We start from the raw sequence: 22,021 nt of genomic DNA on the forward strand, positions 1-22,021 counted from the left end.
ATAGGACACAAGTCGTTTCCCTTGTCACAGCCTTTGTGCAATCCTTATTAATTACTTTCTGATTCCTTGGTTTTGGTCTTAAGAAATATTCACATATATGAGTTTCTTCCTAAAGAAAGTGAAAGGTCTTGCAAATAGGTAAATTATCCATAAGAAAGTAACAGTATGCACTAGCCTTAAAAGAATTCTGACTTGATTTTGAATAAATACCTTTTTAAGTCTCAGACACCATATAGGAGAGAATAAAAAGTACTCTGTGATGAGACTCACTAACTACATCTAAGACGGTTTGACTTTAGCTACCTTAGAAATCAGATACGTGCGTCTCCATTTAACATCAGTTGGGTATAGATGAAATACCACATTTGAATGTCAGTGTCTAAATCAGACTTCTTGTGTGAGATTCCTTGTCAAATTCAACCTTTATTATGAAAAATTTCCATAGCAGAGTTTAGTACATTTAAACTCTGACATGTCGTCTGAACATTGATGCAAATGCAAATATATTATCCCACAATGCATATAAAGGAGATTCTTTCCAAAAGTAAAAAAAAATGTAATATCCAATGTTCCCACTGAGTTACTATCCTTACAAAAGTTCTCTTATAGAAAGTTCTCATAGTTCATTCACATTAACAATACTTTATTTCACTGAAAAAAAAATTTCCTTAGGACATTAATGATGTTGTGTGTATGTGCAGCACACGCACATGTGTGCATCTGTGTGTGTGTTTTTTTAGCTTTCCTTACAAGTGCAATGTGTAATCTGATCAAAGACTGTGTAAGAATCAAAGTCTCTGGAGATTCCGTTCTTCATGAGTCTAGTTGGGACCCCTTTTATAAATCAGGCAGTTTCTCTCTTCAAGTGAAAATTAATTCCTTTTAAATAGAGGCTGGGAAAATTTAGGAGATGTTACAAGAGGTCAAAATTAAGTCCATTAAATCCCAGACCCACATTTAGTCACTATAGAGACAGGGGAGATAAATAAACCAGTAACCTTAACAAATGTGCTGCACCTTTGCCAGGCATATCTCTGACTTACCATTATTTTTACTTAAGTATCTCTCAGTCCAAACATAACTGACTCTGAAGACTACAAAACCAAACAGAACTAGGCCCAAAAGAAATACGAATGCTCATTCAGGCAAAGGGCAAGAAAGAGAGTCAAGAGCTTACCCCCCTTAGCAATGTGCTCTCTGTTCTCCTTGAGAAATGATTGCAACATGAAGCTCCAGAGGCAATGACATATGGGGAAAATATGCGGTGCCAAAGCCAGAGGAAACCATGTCAAAAAAGAAAAACAGACGTGAAGTAACTGACCTAATTAAAAAAGAGAAGTATACTTAAAGCAGGGAAACAAGTACCTCTGAAACAGGGAGTACAGCTGAAAGGGAGCGGCCGCTGTGAGAAGGCTTACAACTTGAAAGTGAATTTCTATGCCTCATCTGAAGGAAATCAGAAGATAAGAAGGACCTTACCCTCAAATTATAGATTCATTAAGATTCTCCTTCATGGGACTGAGCACTTGCCCGGCATGTGTGAGGCACTGGGTTTAATTCTCAGCACCACATAAAAATAAATAAATAAAATAAAGGTTCATCAATAACTAAAAAAATAATTTAAAAAATTCTCCTTCATTATACACTGGACCTTTAGATATGAAGACTCATTCCCTGGCATTGCTACACATCAGTTAAAAGTTCTGAAGCAAACATTTCTACCAATGACAAAAAAAAAAAAAAAAAAAAAAAAAAAAAAAAACCAACCAGAAGAAAGAGAAATGGGAAGTTTAGGGTGATGGAAAAAATAAACAAGAAACTGTACCATTGAAACTCCATGTTTAGGCTCTGGGCAGGAGTCCTCATCAGGTACTTACTAAGCACCTACTGTGTGATAAGCAGGAACATGCTACTTGTGATATGGAGTTAAAAGTAGCAAAAGTAGAAGATTCTCAGCCTTTAAGTGAACACAAACTTATGGTAAAATATATAAACAGCATAAATAAAACCTCAAAGTGATACTTACATTTTTATCCATGTGCCTTCTAGTTCTTGTCCATATGTACATGTCACTTTGCAAAGTTATAATCATAGCATATATACAATTTTGCATCCTGCGTTTTTCACTAAGGTTCTATTAAACAAATTCTTTCATATTGCTATATAAGCATCAAAATTATAACTTTTAACAAATTCATGGAATTCTACTGCATAGATGTGTCACAATTTACTTAATCAAAATACTTGTTGAGTAAATGAACCATTTCTCTGTTGGACGTTTACATTTGTTCTAATTTTTTTTTATCCTTGCAAATAACACTGTGATGAATATTTATATCACATTTTTTCTTCTTTGTTTGGGACAACTGTTTCAGAGAATACATTTCTCAATATAGGATTACTGGATTAAAAAGTACCAATCTGGGACTTTGGCCATATATTGCCAAATAATGTTTTAAAAGGCTTTTTTCCAACCTATAAAGCTATCAGCAACAATAATATGTCTATCTCAAATAACCATATTAGCATCAAGTTTTCTTTGTGTTTTTGTTGATTCAACTGGTGAAAAATGCACCCTATTGATATTTGAGTATACTTTGTCTTTACACCCAGTGAGGCTAACCCTTTTCCCAGGCATTTATTTTTGTGATGTAATATGAATGTTTTTTTACCCATCTACCTCCTGGAGAATTCATTCAGCCAATGGTTATGGAGCATCTACCTCATACTAGGCCTGTGTATGCCTTTCTTACTATCTATAGGAGTTCTACATAATAAAGAACTTAATTATATTTTCATATGTGCAGCAAATTTTTCATGGCATACTTTCCTTTTAATTTTAATTAATACTTTTTCATGATAAGAGTTATATATATTTGACTGTGTTGATTTACTCCTACCTGACTTTTTCTATCATTGTACAGCTTACAACAACATTATTATACATCCAGAGAGTTAATAATTCTATTTGCTGTGGCCTTTCTATAAGCTAAGAGCTCCATAAATATATTGCCTACAATAAAAAGTTCTAATCTGTACTTCATGATTCTTGAACTTTAATGTATCTAGCTTCTTTACTAGAAGCACATAATTTAGAGCAAAATAGTCAAATAAAACTTTGATTTATCTTCTACATATACCATATTGTATTCAAATTAATTGATTTTTTGCCTACTTTGCTATAGCTAGAAGTGAACCCAAGTTTATCTAGGAAGATTGGACCCCATATCACCTTGTTAAGATTGCCTTCTCTTTCTCAGGTCAAAGAAAAGGTCACTACCTGTTTTTTCTTTGGATTGTTAAAGGGTACTCAAATAGAGGCAGACCCTCAAGACTAGCAGCAGTATAAATCTAACTTTCTGTGGCACTGCAGAATCTCAGGCCCTACTCCAGACCTGCTGCATCAGAATTTTTACATTACAATTAGAGAAGTACTGAGGGAATCCCCAGGAATCTTCCAGAATGAGCAAAAACACCCATACCTGCTGATGCTCCCTGTCTTAATCAGAAAGGTATTCCTTCCTTGAAATGCTTACATTCAAATCTTTTAAAGCACCCCCTTATAATAAACATCACTCAACACTGTGCACCTGAAAATCAACAAGACAATCTTCCAAGAGAAGGAATAAACTTTTGTCTGCAACCTCAATTTCATCTATACCCGGGGTTGAAAATTCACATGCCTGCATGAGTAACATTCCAATTATGACAACTGACCCTTGTCCTTAGTGTTAGGGAGACTGTAAAGAATGTTGGAGACTGTGGCAAACCCCAGATTGTGCTACATTTAAGGAACAGAAGCAACTTGGCTCCAACCTGATACAGTCAAACAGGAATGCAGACTCAATACTGCCAGATCTTCTGATACTAAGAAGTTGAAAAATTTGAATTTTTAAAAATACAAAATCTCTCAATTTTTAACTTCTGGCAATTCGCTTGAAATTTTAAAAGAACACTTCAGTGTGCCAGATCAGCCCACCAGTTTGAGACCTTGGCTCTAGATTGATGATTTCCAAATTGTTTAAGCCTGTGTAACCCATCTGTGCCAATCTGAATGCTTACTACCAGTCCTCCAGGAAGAGAGGTCATATCAATATAAATGGCATACACAAAATCACCATGACTACTGTCTTTTAAAATGTTGTGCTTTGTGAATATTAAAAACTGCTAAATCAATAATGAAAATGACCATATGTCAGTGATACAAATATTTCCTAGATGTGAAATACGTGTCTAATTAATCAACAATATTGTCATTACTACAGTACAAATACAGAATACTCATATTTAGCCCAGCTCATGTATGTGTTAAGAATTATGCTGTGTTCAAGTCTGTGTTCCAAATACTTCCATAAACTAAAAGGCAGCCAAATGGGAAAATCTGAAGTTTCTGAAACAAAGTTTATCTAAGATAAATGCTGTTAAACTTAAAACAGGACCCACAATTATTTTAAAAATATATCTCCCTGTGGAAACTGCAAAGTTCACTTTCCCAAGCTGTTCAATTATTCCAAACAAACTAAAAAAATAGAGTGTGAAAGGCACAGTTTACATTTATGTTCACTTGGGGCATACAGATCCCAGGCACAGCTGCATCCCCAATCATCACTACGTACTTTGTTATTTGTACATGCTTATAATAATTGAGATGGTATAAATCACAGGCTCAAAGAGCAGAGTAGAAATGGGGACTTTAATATTGGGCAATGTAATGAAGAAAAAATCCAAAGCAATTCTCAGTTTCCTTATCTGCTAAAGGGATAATTATGTAAGAATACCCCATACTGGAAGAAATATCAAATCCAAAAAGTATTATGATTCTATGTATTTCTGTCACCAGGAAACAGAATTTAACAATCCATTTAAGTGACTCATCTGAGAAACTTGTTGCTCTAAAAGAACACCCAAAAGATACCTAATTTTGGTCAGAGCAAAGATGTCATTGAGGAATAGTTGGTATTAGAAAACCACTTCAACTACATGTGGAAAAACTTCAATTAAAGTGCTCCATCTTAAGAACATAGCCTTGGACACATATATCCAAGTTTTCTACTGATGAAGCCTGCAAAGTCACAGATTGCTGTGGAATTCCTAAGAGCAAACAACAAATGTGAATTGCCAGATTCCACCTTGCTGGTACTTCCAACTAAGCTGATGGGAGGATGTTTTACTTAAAGAAACTAGTTTCTATTTCTGTGGGATGATAAAACATAAGAGTGTTGTGAAGTTACACAGTTAAATTTCTGCTCTTTAGAGCACTGTAGGATTCCGCAGGGGAAGGGTGACAGAATCACAGACTCCTGCTTGAGCCAAAGCAGTTCTGCTTTGGTTTTCTTTATTGGGGTTAGTGCTAAGATTTTTTTTTGGACGATAGGTTTCTATGATGATTTTTTAAGTTTAGAAACACTGTGCTAGGTAAACAGCCATTTATGAATGAGAGATATGACAAGGTTCAGAGGTGAGGATGAAGAGTCCACCTTGATTTTTACTATCAGCCAGCCACATTGAAGGCCCAGACCCTTGGAAGGACTTCCCACTACCACCAGAATTGAAAAAACAAAACGGGGAAAATTCAGATTAAGCATATCTCAGAATTTGCCCTGTTTTTCACTATTTCAGATTTAATATATTTGGGCATTTGAATAGATATACAGGTTGAGTATCTCTAATCTGAAAATCTAAAAATCTGAAATCCTCCCAAAATCAAAACCTTTTTGAGCATCAACTTGATACCACAAGGGGAAAATTTCACACCTAACTTCATGTGATGTAGGTCAGTCAAACTATAGGTGTAGTAAAAATATTATGAAAAATTAGCTTCAGGCCATGTGAATATGGTATATATAAAACATTAATTTTATGTTCAGACTTTTGTCGCATCCCCAAGGTATCTCGAATACTCCAAAATCTGAAATCTGAAAACACTCTGGTCCAAAGCTTTTCAGATAAGTGATAATCTGTATTTTACAATCTGAGATGGATTCTGCCAGTAGACATAACAAAGGCAACCTAGCGAACATCTAATGTAAGTATCTACACTGAATGACTGGCTGCATGGGGAAAGGGGAATGGAAAAGACAAAAACACAGCAACCTTTTGATGGATGAAACTAGAAATCCTGACTGGTACAGTGTAGGCAAATATCACATCCCCTCTTATAAATGCATGGAACCTGGGGCACAAAAAATGAACAACTATTCTTGCATTGTGCCTGGATGAGCCATCTTTTAGATTTCCCTTCTTCTGGATCATCACAGAATATAAGCAAGCCACTGAGGCTACATGTAGAGGATAGAGAATACCTAGCCAACATATGGTAAATCACAGTTCTGGGCAATCAGGGCTGTTCAAATAATGCAGCAGGGCTGCTCTGAACTTCCGGGCAATTTTTTTTTTTTTTTCAATTTGCTGGTGCATGTCAATGTGACCTGCCAGAAGCACTCTTTGGTGTTTCTATCACCAGATTTTGCAGTGGCAGTCCCGCACCTTGCCTCTTTCCACCAGGGCAGAAATATTCCTGATGGTTGATACAGTCAGCACAAGCTTTTCTGGTCTCCAGCAGCGGTCTCCTTCCTCCCATTCTGGTATTTGCTCCACGTAGCTTTCCTGCTCCCTACTGTTCATGCTGTATATGAGCAGGTCTTTATTTTCCAAACTAACCTTCTAACAGTTCTGTTGTGCCTACCACTCTCATTTTTTATGCCCCCAAGTTCAAAGAAAATGAGATTTTCCCTTGAAAAGGCATTCCCCAGAGAGCTAATATTTAGGGTAAGCAGTGATACTGGTTGGGCCAATTAAAATAAACCTCTTAAACCTGCTGTACAAATAAAGCTCTTCGTACAATGCCACCCCTAACACCACAAATTGGAAGGTTGGAGATAAGCTTAAGAATCTGTGGCAATTAGTAAAACTTACCTCACACTGGATGTGTGGAGAACAAGATGTAATCGGCAAAGGCTGGATACCGTTGGGAACAGCTTCCACTTGCCTAAGTTAGGGAAAAAATGAGAAGAGACAAAGTTACCTTTTTAGAAGAAAAAAGTCAGAAATTAAAAAAAAATAAAGTCAACTTCCTCTGAAATGGTTCATGGTAACACATTCTACTTTGTATTTACAACCCTTAGAGTTAGCGGAAAACTGCCAAGATGTTCTGCATATTTCTCCAAATGTCTGTTTATCATATAACATTAGCACTGGCAGTGGATCTGGCTCCCTCATTATCAAGCTGTATTAGCTCAAACACTCAGCATTGTTAGGGGAGTGAGCTCATGGCCTATTTCAGTTTTAAATTAACATTTGGCAATCACCCGGGTAATCAAAACAAATGACTCAGTCGTTTAGAATAGATTTATTAGTTGAGCCTTTTTTTTCTCTTTTAACATCTTTAGACTATTTTGCCACAGGAGGGCTCTGATCCAGCTAGAATATAGAACACAAGTCACCAGAGGAATATTTAGAGGTGTTGCCATGGAGACAAGGTGCTGTGTGACCACTGAAGTTATCTCCAATCAACAAAAGGATTAGGATACGGGCTAGTGGGCAGGCTCATCCCAGTGCGGATGGCTCTGCAGTACTAGGAAACAGGTGTGCCCTGGGTTGTTCCCATCTCTGACACAAATACAGTCCACCATGACATGCTGCCCATAGGCCCATACACATCACTACTTTATGCCTTGCACTGCCTTGTGATCAAAATCCAAGGAAAAGACACTTCCCTGAGAGCAGGACCCATCTGTTTTTTCACTGTTCTGTCCTCACGCCCAGAACAGTACCTGGCACACAGGAGGCTCTCAACAAGTATCCATGGGAATAGGGCAAACATAAACCAAGGATTTTTAACCAGGCTTGAAGTCCCCCACCACCTCACACCAACCATTTTCAGGCTGATTATCAAACGGTTCAGTAGCTACAGATTTAAACAATTTAATACACTGGACAATAAAGAGCTGGTTCCATTCAATAGGCTAAAGGGTTTTTCTGTTTTAACATATCTTAATGATAACTGTCATAGTTAAGAATTACTCTTCTGAACTCAAAATTCCCACAAAATGGTTAACTATAGGGACATGGTTCTTGTTGCCAGGTGAAGAGCCCAGTGGAAGGCAAATTTGTGCTGATAGTGATTAGCTAACATTCAAAACCATTCATTAAAGAGAATGTTTAAAAGTGACTGAACTCAGAAGAACACCTTCTAGTCCTCTTCCCACCTGTACTTAAGTAGAGAAAATATTTTCATATTCTATCATGTAAGCAGGCATTATTTGTTTCATGTTACATCTCATCTACGGGACTTTAAGTTTTTTGGTGGCAGGGACAGAGATCTTTCTTTTCTACCTCCTAGTACTCAGCAAGGAATGTACATACAAAAAGCCCTGCTCAGTCTCCTGTCCCATCACTCACACTCCACTCATATGGAACTCACTGTTTCTAGAAGCTGCCACACCCTTTCAAGTAGCTGCAATAGGGATGCAGCATGGCACAGCTGTTCACAGCCTGGGTGCCAGAGTCACACTGCCTAGGTTCAAACACTGGTCCCAACTTGCATCACCTGCCAAACCTCTATGAGCATCATAATGGTAACCTACCTCACAGTGGCAAAGAGGTAAGTAAGTGCATGAGAGGCCCTTGGCAGTGCCTCCCACAAAAAAAGTACTCACTGAATATTAGATATATAATTACTGGTACTCGCTGAGTATTAGATATATAATTATTACTACTAGTTCAGCAGGCAAAGTATCAAAATGCTATCAAACTTAGATAATAATTTCATATGCTTCTACAAACCCTTGGCACCCAACTAGAACTACAAACATGAATCCCTCCCATTCTAGCCTTAGTATCCTATTTCAGCTTACTGTTCTGGAATTGATTTTTCCTGGGGATGGATACAGTTCTTACTGGGTTCTACTTGAAGGAATCTGGTTCTCTGCTTAAAGAACCACACAACTTCCTTCCTAAGATCTCAACCCTGCCAATGCCTTCCCTGCCTTCTCTCTCTGCTCCCCACCTCTACAAGTTCTGGATTGAAGTTGGGGCTACAGGTAGAGAAGGGGCAGTGAAGTTGTCTTCCAGTAACAGACCAGGACTCTGGCTATCCCTTTCAGAGGAGGTCCTTGCATCTCATGTTCCCTGACACCCTCCAGAGGGCAGAAGAGGGAAAGATCCAAAGGCTGAGGTGGCAAGGCTGTCAAACTGGGGTCCAACTTAGACCCTTGCTAGGGCAGACTTCCACTGCACAGTTCGTGGTTTCCCCATCAAGAATGAGTCCACAAAGAAGGACAAAACCGTACAATGAGATCTGAATTGCACTTGTCTGTATCATTTTACTGTCTATACTAACATTAGTTAGGGTTGTGAAGATGAAGAAACTCATGGTAGGTATATTTGTGTATAGTTTTTAATCTGTAGTATACAACCATGGTTCTGACCAGACATAATACAAACTGTGTTGATAACATTGCACAAGTCAAAGAATAAAAACAGAAAGGCAGTCAAACACATTGGGCAAAATGTGAAGGCAGCAAAGTAATCCAAAATAAAACCCAAACACTTTAGGATCAGTCATGCTTTAAAATAAATCATGTTAATCTTATTCCACCCTGACAGAACTAATAAGTGAAATTAGAGAAACCATTTATATTATTCCAGCATAAGCCAGTAGCTTCTTCTAGTAACCAGTCAAGCTTAAATGATCCCCAATCACCAATCAATTGGGTGACTCATATGGAAAAATAAAATCAAAACAACAGCTGTTTGAGTGAACTTTAAAGACCAGTTGAATCAATCAAAATGGATGAGCCCCACAGATTCCTTGTCTCCTCTAGATTCTTTGAATGTGATTCCCATGGCAACCATTCCCTAATCAGGTCCTTCAGAATATTTTCTCCCACCTAAGAAATCAAAGAATTGGTGAACCCCAGACATCTTCTTAATTAGGTATACTTGTATGGGTAACAGTCAGCTCAGACTTCTCATTTATCCCATTTTTATTCATTTACCTTATTTGATCTACTACAGGAGTCAGAAACACTGGCACATGCATCATTAAAATCACATTTTCAATGTTAGCATAAAATGCAATAATAAATACAGCTGAGATGGTCATATTTCCTTTAGCAGAAGAACTGACAAACTGGTTCTCATTTAGCTAAATAATTTTTTCAAAATAAATGGTTGAGGTGAAAGATGCCCCATTTAAAAAAAAATACTGTAAATGGACAGAATACCTTTATTTTGTTTGTTTATTTTTATGTGGTGCTGAGGATTGAACCCAGTGTCTCTTGTGTGCTAGGCAAGCGCTCTACCACTGAGCCACAACCACAGCCCAGGATGCCCCATTTTTAATAATTCCAACACAATTCAGATCTGCAACACTATCAAATCTTTAACAACTTATTAGTTAGTAAACAAAAACCAAAAGGATATTATTACCACTTACAGAAATAAAATAAAGTACAATTTTGTGCCTTTATATTAAGATAATTTATTCCACACAAGTTTCTATGCTTATTTTATATGGCATATTCACAATATTCTTCATAATTTGAAGACAGGTTTCATCCTCATCTAGTTTGGGAAAAGAAGGTTATATTTTTAAAAGATATCTACTAGGTATACTACATGTTTAAAGTTGTGATTAGTCCAATATTTTTCCAAGGATTTTTGCAGTTCCTTAAGAAAACTAAAATGTGCACAGATTTGCCATACTTAGTGTAATGAGCCATTTTTCACTTTGCACTGGAATATATGTAATCTTTTAAAATACTGAATCTGCTTTTACAGATTTTCAAACTATAAAATAAGAAGTGTCTCTCCTTCTGGATGTGGCATAACCTATAAACTAACAAAAGGTGGAAGGGTGAGCCGTGCCTCCACCATTCCCCAAATAAATGCTAAGGGACTCTGTTCATGGGCCATTTCCAGATGCAAACAAAAAGAATTTATTACTCATAATAGAGGAATAAGTAAAATATATTTGCTTATTTTTTGCCTGACATATTGAAACCTTAAGAATACTTATGAATAAAAAAGCAATCAAAAATACAAGAAACTAAAATGATCAGGCATTAGGAACAAATGGGAACAATGCAAGAACACAAGTGAAAGGGTGAAATCCAGCAAGAAAAATGGAGCAACAAATATTTGCTAAAGTCAAAAGGTAAAACCTTGAAATTCTTGTCCTTTGCCCTAATGTTCAATGATATTTTTGTTTTGTTTTAAAAATAAGGAGATTGATGTTCTTTCAATGACTATTACAGCAGCTCCCAAATAAAACAAATGATAAAATAAAAATTCACTTAATTGACTGAGAGGCTTAAATTAATCACTGCCAAGTTTACAACTTTCCCACAACTCCAAACATTCTTTCCTTAAGAAAAACAGCATTTTTTCCTCCTGACATGACCATGGGTAGCTTTTTGGGTGACTATAATTCTGTATTTTTACATAATGCACTGTGGACCCCCATCCACAAATTAGAACTAAATCAAAGCAATAAGGGACAAAGGATATAAAGATCCATAAATGACAGATGCATCTAAAGAACAGTAGCCCTCCCTGAAGTCTGAGAGGAACTTTTGAACCAAAGACATTCTAAGTCCCATCATCCCCACAACTCTCACCAAACCCTGTCCATTTTTCTTATAAAAAGAACTTTCATACTTTATCTTCCTTATGAATTATTTTCTACTCTTAGTTTAGTTCATTGCCACTTCACACCTGGACTACTGACTTCCAATCACACTCCAGCCCACTTTTTATCCTTCTTCCATGTTCAGCTGTGGCTTTGACTGACTCCTTGTCTACATCTGGGGACCTGGAGTGATTCATCATGTCCAGTTGCTTGCTATGGCTTGAATGTGCCCCCTCCAAAATTCAGGTGCTGAAACTTATTGGTCATTGTGATACTAGGAAGAAGAGAACCCTTTACAAGGTGAGTAGGTCTTGAAGACTTCTCTCCCTTGTGAATGGAGTAAGGCCCATAGAAAGAGGCTTCAAGCAACATTCAGCAATTTTGCCTTTCGGGGTTTCACCACATGTGGTCTCTTGCCCACTGAGCACATCCTCTTAGTGGTGTACTTGAGCCTGGTCTTGCTTCCCAAGAATGACTCCCAGCCAAGGGCTACAGAGCAAGGATGCTAAAGCACTACCACTGACAGCCTCCCCAACCTCTATAAACTGCACAGTAGTCTAGGATGGCCCTGCCAAACATTTCCCTCTTTTCTTCTCTCTTAACAGCTCAACCAGCCTTCCGTGGGATGACGTTTGAGTGCTTTTATACCCTCCAATATTCACTTTGAAACTTAATCACTAATGTAATGAGGTGGGACCTTGAGGAGGTATTTAAGGCATAGAGGATGGAGCCCTTGTGAGTGGGAATACATGCCCTTATAAAAAGGCTAAACTGAGAGGATGCAGAATCAAAGCACCATCTTAGAAGTGGAAAGCAGCCCTCACCAGACAACCAAACCTGCTGGTTGCTCTTAGACTTCCCAGACTCCAGAACTGATAAATTTACATCCTTTATAAATTACCCAGTCTCATGTATTTTGTTATAGAAGACTAAACAGAAAGGCAGTACCCTACCCCCAATAAAGTTTCCCCAGATGAATCTGATGTGCAGCCAAGATTAAGAATCACTGCCCCAGGACTGGGGATATAGCTCAGTTAGTAGAGTGCTTGCCCCACAAGCACAAGTCCCTGGGTTCAATCCCCAGCACCAAAAAAAAAAAAAAAAAAAAAAAAAAAAGAACCACTGTCCCAATTCCTATAGTTCACAGTTGTCAACCTGTAGTAGGTATTGGAATTCCCTGAAGAGAGGAGGATCTTGTTAAAATACACATGGCTGGACCCATCCCCAACATTTCTGATTCAGGAGGTTTAGAGTGGAGTGGGGCTCATGAATTCACATTTCTAACAAGTTCCCAGGTGGTGTTCATGTTGGCGGTCCAAGAACCTCACTTTGAGAAAAACTTATCATTAGTATAATTATATAGTTTAAACATGTGTATCATATTCATATGTAACTATTACATGTATGGGTTGAATATCCCTTGTGAAATTTTAGGACTAGAAGTATTTCAGATTTAGAATTTTTTCAGAGTTTGGAATATTTGCATACACTTTACCATTTGAAAGTCCCCAATCTGAAATCTAAAATGCTTCAAAATTTAAGCATTTAGGTATGTTCAACCCAGACAATTCATTTGGCAAAAGAGAATATGTCACCTTCTAGAATCTCTTCGACATTTTTTTATGAACCAATCCACAGGGTATCTTAGAGATGATCTAGTCCAATTCCCTTTTTATAAACTGAAACCCTGAGTAGGGAAGTGATTTGCCCAGAGGATCAGATGGTTTGTGGCAGAACTCTGGCTAGGATTCAAAAATGCTAACTCTCTTCCCTACCACTACCCCACCCAGTTCAATTCTCCTTCTACTACATCCTTAATGCTTCTCTAACAACTTCTAAGAGTGAACAATCCTTGCTTGAAGTTATCACAATGTTTTATATTCCCCCACAGTCTCTAGCCCACCCAACAATGAGCCCTGAACACTAGAGCAAGCACTTGATAAACATTTGTTGATTAGATTTTATGAAGTACTTAGTCCGATACTTGTCAAAGCTGGGTCTGGCATTTTGTGAACCATTCCCTTATGCTATGCCAAATGGGCAGCTCTGTTCCAATCAATTGGCCATAGAATAAATCCTTCATGTCAGCACGCATGCTGCCATTATCTGCTACAGGGACAATGATAAACACATAAAGAAAAAATATGGGGGCTTTAAAAGTGGCAGGAAAGATAACTAAGTTTATATGGTAACACAATTCAAATTTCATGTTGTATATGTCAGAAAACCTTCATAAAGTACCTACATCCTATTTTATATCTAACAAACCACAGCAGTAAAAATCTGAATGTTAGAAAATTATGAAGTATAGTGCCCTGGTAGTTTGAATACTTTGGCCAATATATTTCCAAGCTGAGCCCCTCCTTGTTCTTTAGCAGAAAATTCAAAAATAAATGGAATAAGGGTAAATAAACAGTAGAGGAAAGAGGAGATTAAAAATGACAAAATGGAACTTGGGTTGTGGCTCAGTGGTGGAGCACTTGCCTACCATGTGTGAAGCACTAGGTTTGATCCTCACCACCACATAAAAATAAACAAATAAAATAAAGGTATTAGGTCCATCTACAATCCCCCCCAAAAAGGACAAAATGTGGGCAGGAAGCATGTGTGTGAGTAGCAAGGTGGTAAGATGATGCTGACATATACCTGCCCCCAAAACCATCATCACTATGCTTCCCCAGTCCCTCCAGGTACAGTCAGCTCTCTATATCTGCAGATCCAACCAACTCTAGATGGAAAATGTTCAAAAAGATTGCATCTGTACTGAACACGTACAGACTTTTCTTGTCATTATCTCCTAAACAGTATAAAACAACTATTTACATAGAACTTACATTGTATTAGGTACTTCAAGTTATCCAGAGATGATGTAAAGTATACAGAAGGAAATATGTAAGTTCTATTCAATCACTATGTCATTTTGTATCTGGAACTTGAACATCTTGAAATTTTGGTATCCAAAGCAGGGAAGGGGAGTCCTGGAACTAATTTTCCAGAGATGCTGAGAGATAACTGTACTTCCAGCATCCAGGGAGTACGACTCTGCTGGGCCTCATGTGTAACTTAGCCTTTCTCCACCTGTGAAACAAATGCATTCTGAGTTGGTCAGACCATTATGTTTGCCATATTACCAACTGGCAGGAACTGCTATGAAGACAAGTCAGTTATAGAACTTAGTATCAACTGTGAAGGTGAGTAAAAGGAATGTAGTGGCTTTGCCACCATTTGGCTCACCACTGCCATAGAGTGACTGGCTCCTGGCTACTGAACTGGAACCCCCAGTCTCCATCATAGACTGTTTTGACTCAAGGCAGTGGCTACTTTGGTCACCTCTTTGGCCTTCCCCCTATTAAAATCTGCTGCTTCTAACAGAGGTAGTATCACATATATAGTATTCAGGCAAGCAGTGAAATTAAGAAAAAAAAATAAGTAAGACTTTGTCTAATAACAGATGTAACAAGATATAAATAACAGATTCATACATAAAGAATGACTTCCAAGGTACAAAATAAAATGTAATAAGTTAAACAGAAGTATACTCTAAAACCAACTCCTCCATTTATTAGTATATTTTAAGATAAATATATGAACTAGCTAAGTTTTTTCCCCCAGGTCTTACCCCAGACCCGACGAAATACATTTCACGGACATCTACATTAAATACTCATTACTTGCTTGGTCACCCCTTTGTCTTCTAATGATGCCTTGTCACTTTTTTCTCTCCCTCTTCCAGGGACTTTAATATCACCACAGCATCTGCATGTTTCCCTTCTCAGTTTCAAAAACCCTCATAGACCCAATCACCTCCCTTACTACCATCTACCATAGAATGTTGTTTTTATTTCCAACTCAGAAAAGCAATAAATACTTCTGGTTGCTCATCAGAGTTGCCCAGTTCCAATATATGGAAGCCATTTATATTAGCACCTACAAAATCTTCATTTTGTCATAGACTTTTACAGTAGAGCTGGCCATACTGACTAACTGCATGGAGGTGCTTGTGTCACAAGCCACACAACAGCCTTGAGCTCACAGCAATCAAACTCTGACCTGGATACTAGCTCAGAGAGCTGGTATGAACTCACCAACTGTCACTGCTGCTAGTGACACCACAAATGCAAGGTCAAAAAAAGGCTTACTGGTTTGTAAGGAAGGAAAGATGCAATCAAGTGTGGGATTCCAATCCACTGCAAAGATGGCATGAACGTCCAGTGGGTGGCACACAAAAGTCCCAAACCAATGTTCACAGTGATACAGCCACTGAGTATTGTACCACTAGGCAGTGTTTGACAGTACTGGCTAGCTCTCATGGGATCTCATACCTTCCCCTCCCAAGGAGCCCATATCACAAGTTACATTACCCAAGAAGAAGCATTTATCCTATTTTCCTCACACTCAAAACCAAACATCAGACTTTAATCCACAAGGTAATACAAAAAATGCCTTATATATTCTTTGTATTCCTGAAACCCAAACACATGAAGGGATTTTGTTATTTTTTGTTTTGTTTTGTTAACATACTTTATTTTTCAGAAGTTTTAGTTTTAGACTGTGGAAACTACTCACAGTCACAGTTTTCATATACCTCCTCAACACTCCCCTCCCAGTTTCCTCTTATTATTAACATCTCGCATTGGTGCAGTACATTTGCCACAACTGATGGGCAATATTAATATCAATGTTATTACACACTGAAGTCCATAGTTTGCATTAGGGTTCATTCATTATGTCATATATTTTCTGGGTTTTGACAAATATTGAAGGGATTTTAAATGCCTGTACAGGACATCCTGAGGAACAATAAATCCCCATGCCTCAAGACCATTTTAATTGCTTTAGCTTTGTTAAAGCAAGTTTCACGGGAATGTTCTAATGTAAATCATTCATTTATTTTTAGTAATCTATGGTGTCAAGGACTATGGTAACATAGCCAGCAAAAGCATTCTACTTTGATTATCCAAAACCTAGCCTTTCACAATTCTCCGACCTCCAGTATGGCTCCAAATATAAAAGGTATCCAAAAATTTGGATCACAAAACAAAAAGTAAGAAATACAGTCCCCAAGATGCTATGTGACATGTTAGAGTCAGTTTGCTGCCCAATCTGGAGATGTTGATAAAAATGGATTTGTCATGAAAAAGCAGAGCAGTCTGAGAAAAGCAGCATCAAAAGACAGGAAAGATACAGAGGACAAAAGTCAGGGAAGGAAGAAAGAGCAAGCAGAAACACTAGATATAGGGAATGGCAGAATGAGACTAGACACAGGTCAGAGCAATAGCAACGAAACAGAAACAGTCAAGTTCTGGCCTTTTAATTTGTCTGAGGGGTGAGAGGGAAAACAACAAACTGCATGTATGTGTGTAGCTTGAGGTACAGATACACTGCCATGCACCACATAACATTTCAGTCAATGACAGACTGCATATATGATAGTGGTTCCATAAGATTATACTAGAGCTAAAAATTCCTATTATGTAGTGTTTTCTATGTTTAAATTCACAAATACTTCTGATTGGGATATGACCGTCTATAGTATTAGGTAAGTAAAATGTTATGTGGGTTTGTAGCCTACAAGCAATAGGCTTTACCATATAGCCATGTAGTAAGCTATACCATCTAGGGTTGTATAATACACTCTTGTGTTTGTATATGTTTAAATTGCCTTACAACATGTTTCTCAGAAAATAGACACATCTTTTAGTAATGCATGACTTATAGATATAAAACCTTTATTCTTTTTCATGTTTTATATTAAAAGTGAGTATGAAACAAAATTGAAAGTATTTTATTTTCTCTTGGCTCTTATAAGATTTGACATCTCACTGGAACTACTTGAGAATTACATACACTGCTCTACTGTTTATCAGAATTGTTTCTTTCTTAGCTGTAATTTTCCTTCAATCCAAGTATGTAATGAGACTGTTTGCTAAGCAGTTTACTTGAAAGCAATCAGGAAAATATTCTAGAAAACCAACACCTATAAATCCTTTGTAATATTATTTTACCTTAAACACAGAGAATAATATTGCATTTTGAAAGCCACGCATGATGGCATACAACTGTAATCCCAGCAACTTGGGAGGCTGAGGCAACAGGATTACAAATTCAAGGCTATCCTCAGCAACTTAGCAAGGCTGTATCAAAATAAAATTTAAAAAAGGGCTGGAGTATGCAGCTCAGTGGTATAGTACCCTTGGATTCAATTCCCAGTACCACAAAATGTGTGTGTGTGTGTGCAGCATTTTGGACATAAATCTGGTCTTTGTATAAAGGAGGATTCACAAAACTTTCAAAGCTAGTTTAGAAAGTGACTCTCACACAAAAGCAGATCAGTGGGAAAGTATTCTTCCCTGAAACAGGGAAGAATATACTACAAAGTAGGAACAGGGAAACTTTTGAGGGTAAAAAAATATTCATACCCTGACTGCAGCACTTGTTTTGTGGATATATACATCTGTGAAAACTCATCAAATCGGAGGTTTGGACACAGTTTGGACATAAATGATGCCAAATAAATATCTTTAAAGTAGTTCTAACAAAAGCCAACTACTTTCAAGTACAAACTTTTACCATCTCATGTTAAATTGGCTGCTTGGTTTATTTTCTTAGTATAATTAGTTGTGCTTACTACACTGGAAAGTTCCTTTCCATTTCTTTCCTTAAAAGAGGCAGAGTTGGACTGGGATTGTAGCTCTGTGGTAGAGTGCTTGCCTAGCATGTGTGAAGTACTGGGTTCAATCCTCAACACTGTGCAAAAAAATAAATAAATATAATAAAGGTATTGTGTCCATCTACGACAAAAAATATTTTAAAAAGAGGCAGAGCTTCTTGTGGCCCAGAAGGCAACTGGTCTAGGGTTTGAAAACTTGCATTTATCCTAGTATCTGGAGGTGTAGAATTGTTGACAAGAAGCTTAAAGGAACTTTCTGGCTTCTGATTGAGAACTTTGATTATTTTATAATTTTCAGCATTTAAAACTACAACTATTTATGGGGTAGTTCTTAGAAATTTGTGTGGAAAAACATATATTTCATTAATTTGAAAATCTAAACCCACGGCTATGACTTACCAATATAAAAAATTGTGGGCTTTATAATTTGCATTTGTGTCTCTGTATGTGCATAATCCTTAAGCCTCTGAGAAACCTTGAGGGGAACTCGTTATTTCAGCTCTACTGGAAACATGAAAGTACATATGATTGATTATACTTATAGGCAGATGCTAGCAATCAGCTTCTTAAACAGCAAAGGCATATAGAACTAGGCCTGTCAAAGTTCACTGAAAGACCAACCCTTAATGTCATCCTAATAAATCAGACATTTTAAATCTGACAGGAGCCAAGTAGTCTTAACCACACTCTAAAATTGAAGGCAAGTGAAAAGACTTAACGAATTAAGTGGACAGATTTAGTTTTGTACTATCCTCATCAAAACAACTTTGCCAATAAAACCTCTGCATTCCCAGCTATCCTTAGTATAGAAAAATAAAGTTAAAACCTTGTGGATATTACAAATTTTGTGATTAGGATGAATAAGGAACATTTTGTGTCTTGGCATATGTGTAACATTTTATGTGGGTAAACAAAATATAAATTTGACAAGCAGTAAAGTGATGACAAAAATTATTTTGATTGTTCTTTTCTTGCTGAAGCTTCAACCATGTTTGAAAAATAGTCCACATGCATTTTATATCTGTGCATTTTATATATAAAGTAGTTCAAACATGAGGTACAAGTATATTTCAATGGTTTAAATTTGGAGGAAAATCCATTTTTAGTAGAAAATACACTACACCATAGGAAGCTGGGAAGAGCTGACCACTTACTGGTGATGCACATGTTTATTAGCAAGCAGTAATGATGAACAGGGACAAAAACTGATTTTAAAAACACACCCCTAGGCAATGGAACAATTTTCTCATTTGTTCAAATAGTAAGCCCTTAGCAATGAGTACCCTATTCATTATTTGACATAGCTTTAGCATTTGGGGGGCCCTGGCAGTAAGGCATAATTTTGTATTTATCAGTTTACATGTATATGGAGCTCATATAACCTCTATATGTTTTTTATTTAAATTATTCTATCAGTGACTTTTCTATACAGAGTGACATGTCACTTTGCACCTGCCCTGGAGATGTGCACCTGCCCTGGCAATGGGCTTCCCTACTCACTCAAAGCTGAGAAACAGACCTGAACCAATCCATGTACAATAACTGCAACACTCTCCAATGGGGATAACGGAAAAGTGCAGACAGATGAATGTGCTAGAAGGATGTGGGTACACTGAGAAAGAGTGGAAAAAGGAAACTGGAAAGTCAGATGGACTAAAAAGAGAGACACCCTGAGAGTGAAAAAGATAAAGGCAAAGTAGACACAAAGAGAGGGACCACATAGCTACAGAAAGAAATGAAAACGGGCAAGGCAAAAAGGGGAGGAAAGCTAATGAACTAAACTTTTTTTTTAAATGAGTGTCGGATTCAAGTAACTGTTAATGTGTGTGTGTGTGTGTGTGTGTCTGTGTGTGTGTGTGCATGTGAATGATTTAATGACACTGTACTGCCAGTATCTGCTATAATTTAACTTTCTATCCAAATTTTCAAAAACAAATTCAATCTTTAAAATTCCTTTCCCACAATTTCAACAGACATCTCATTTTATGAAGCAATAGTCCTAACTGTGGTCTACCAGGCTAGACTCTTGAAGTCATCTTTCATTTTTGTACCTAAAGGCATACTTGATATGCCTTAGTACTTGTCCTAGAGGCCAGGGGAAATTAAACTGAGGGCTGGATGAAGGCAAGAGGTTCACCATCACTCATGTTTAATTTCAATTCAGGAAGTGACATGAAAAATCCCTGTTATAGCTCACAACTATTTTGATCATTTTCTGAAATTAAGATGTACTTGGGCTTTTTGTAGCCTTCAATACAGTTAATATGCTTCCATCACAAAAGTTTATTCTTTTGAGAGGTGGGCCACCAAAAAGTTCTTATCTATGAAAAGTCCTTAATTAGGAAACACAAATTGACCTGTGTATAGAGAAGACAAAAAAATTCAAACTGAAACTGTGACACATTATACGACCTTGGATCAGGTGCTTGACCTCATTCTGTTCCCATTTCCTCTTCTGTAAAATGAAGGGAAGGATGGGGACTGACGGCCCCTTCTAGCACTGTATTCTATTAATCAAGTTGAAGGAGGAGAAATGTGAAGAAGCCAGCCTTAAGCTTCTTTAGATAGATGACACAAGGAGGCCATACTGTAGTTCTCTACCTCCCTGGCAGCTTTCCCATTTCATAGACATTATGATCATGACTCTATCTAGAGATGCAGCAATCATTCAAAAAATCATTTGGTAGTTTCAAGAAACCTTAGAATACATTTATAAGTTAGATACTTTGCAATGTTGGTTGAGTCCACCATTAAAAAATTACTGCATTTTTAAGGCACACAAAATATTGTCACTAGTGTGGATTATGCCTGATTTTCATTTTCTTATTGAAGGTTTTCTACACTTTCCGCATTTACCGACAATGAAAGAGTACTACTGTGATCATTGAAAAATTAGATTTTCCAAAGGACTATGCATTCAAGTTTTGCCAGATCCCTCAAGTCTACTCTAAAATCAACAGGAGTGGGCTGGAGGTGAAGCTCAATTGTACACCACTTGCCTGGCATGCAGGAGGCCCTGGGTTCCATTCCCAGCACCAAAAATAAATTAAATAAATAAATAAATAAAATAAAGTTAGTGGATGGGGGATACAAAATCAGGCAGGCAGCATCACCAAGTGTGTATCTATACACAGTGGTTGATTACCCAAATGGCTGATTGCTACAGTCAGAATCAGGACATTATTATTATAATCAGAATCTATAGCTCACAGTCCAATGTGGAAATCAAAACATGCAGTTTATCTAAATAACAATTTTTTTCCAGCATCCTGGCCCTTGAGAATCATGTTAAAATTCCTTCCCAATTTAAAGTAAATGAAATGAAACATGAGGTCCTTTTGCTGCCCACATACACAAAAAACTGCTTTCCAGACAAAATGTGATTGTTATTGGGCTTTTAATTTTTTTCCTCTTTTTATGTTCTCAAACAAAACACATCAAAAGTCAAAATAAATATTTAGCTTTCAAAACAAAACACCCCCATATAGATACACAAGTACAAATTTGATGATGTTTATTATCCAAACAACTTCAGTAGCAAGTACAAATATTTAAACTGTGTAAAAAGAAGACAAAACTAAATACTGTCATTGCTGAGTTCTACAGGACAGTCCTTAGGAAAGCAGAAGATGAGCTTCTGAAAGGGTATAAACACTGGTAACTTCCAGTTCAAAGCACTGTCTGAAATTTTCAGGTAAGAAATAAATGAAGATCTCTAA

At 37.2% G+C, this 22,021-nt stretch overlaps 1 protein-coding gene across 1 annotated transcript in view; it reads right to left on the reverse strand.

The window, feature by feature from the left end:
* Positions 1 to 22,021, reverse strand: part of FHL1 (four and a half LIM domains 1) — a 58,104-nt gene that overhangs the window by 30,838 nt on the left and 5,245 nt on the right. Inside the window, exon 2 of the mRNA XM_079124692.1 lies at positions 6,916 to 6,988. The gene's annotated coding sequence lies outside the window, so the exon portion shown is untranslated. The remainder of the gene's footprint in view (positions 1 to 6,915; positions 6,989 to 22,021) is intronic.

The sequence above is a fragment of the Sciurus vulgaris genome, assembly GCF_902686455.1.
Source record: "Sciurus vulgaris genome assembly, chromosome: X".
Classification (NCBI taxonomy): domain Eukaryota; kingdom Metazoa; phylum Chordata; class Mammalia; order Rodentia; family Sciuridae; genus Sciurus; species Sciurus vulgaris.